The sequence below is a fragment of the Epinephelus fuscoguttatus genome, linkage group LG17 (genome assembly GCF_011397635.1).
Source record: "Epinephelus fuscoguttatus linkage group LG17, E.fuscoguttatus.final_Chr_v1".
Lineage (NCBI taxonomy): Eukaryota > Metazoa > Chordata > Actinopteri > Perciformes > Serranidae > Epinephelus > Epinephelus fuscoguttatus.
Genome location: NC_064768.1, coordinates 28,656,952 through 28,657,730, shown reverse-complemented (window position 1 = coordinate 28,657,730; position 779 = coordinate 28,656,952). Strand labels below are relative to the sequence as shown.

The window sequence follows — 779 nt, the reverse complement described above, 5'->3', positions numbered from 1 at the left end:
CTGTATATGTGCATACACTGCAATGAGGATTATCATATCTGACAGTTCAATGACTTCATTTCTGATGCACAATTTGGCAAAGCTTCTCAGACATATTACTTGTATTATCAGGGACAATAAAGGAACAGTCCAGCATTTTGGAAAATCTTACTTGAGGAAAGGAAATAAAAGGATTGACACCTCTCCTGACAAGCAAGATACATGATGTTATTTGGTGACTGTTTGCACCAATTCCAATTTTTGTCCTTTTACTTCATTAAGGCACTTGAGGGACGTTATGGGTTTTTTTTTTAACGGTATTGCTCTTGTCCAAATACACAAACAGGACCTACAGATGTGCCATTAAGCGGGAATATATATCAGAGTGACAGTATTGCCGATGGTTGTGTAGCCTGAGCAGGAGATTCAGCTCTTCCTTGCACAAGGGCACTGGAAAAGTTGCATTTCCCATACCGGGAGTTGAACCCGGGCCGCCTGGGTGAAAACCAGGAATCCTAACCGCTAGACCATATGGGACATGTGAAACAAAAGAAAAGGTGTCAACAGGTATCCTGGCTCTATCCACCAACTTGATTTTTCTTTGTTTGATTTGTACAAAAACTGAAGTGTAAATGTGGCAAAACCCCTCTAACATCTGGCTTGTGTCTTTGGTGGGAGAGGTTACAATTGGTATTCATTCCCAGGACAAAAGACTCTGCAGCAGTCATGGGTATCAGTTAGCTCAAGCTGCGATCAGCTCCAATCAGCAGCAATGGCAACACACATGAGTGGGGCACTAA

General features: G+C 42.2%; 1 non-coding gene across 1 annotated transcript; it reads right to left on the bottom strand.

The window, feature by feature from the left end:
• Positions 1 to 444: 444 nt before the first annotated feature.
• On the bottom strand, positions 445 to 516 carry trnae-uuc (transfer RNA glutamic acid (anticodon UUC)). The gene has a single exon. It is a non-coding gene; the product is annotated as a tRNA-Glu (tRNA).
• Positions 517 to 779: the final 263 nt, after the last annotated feature.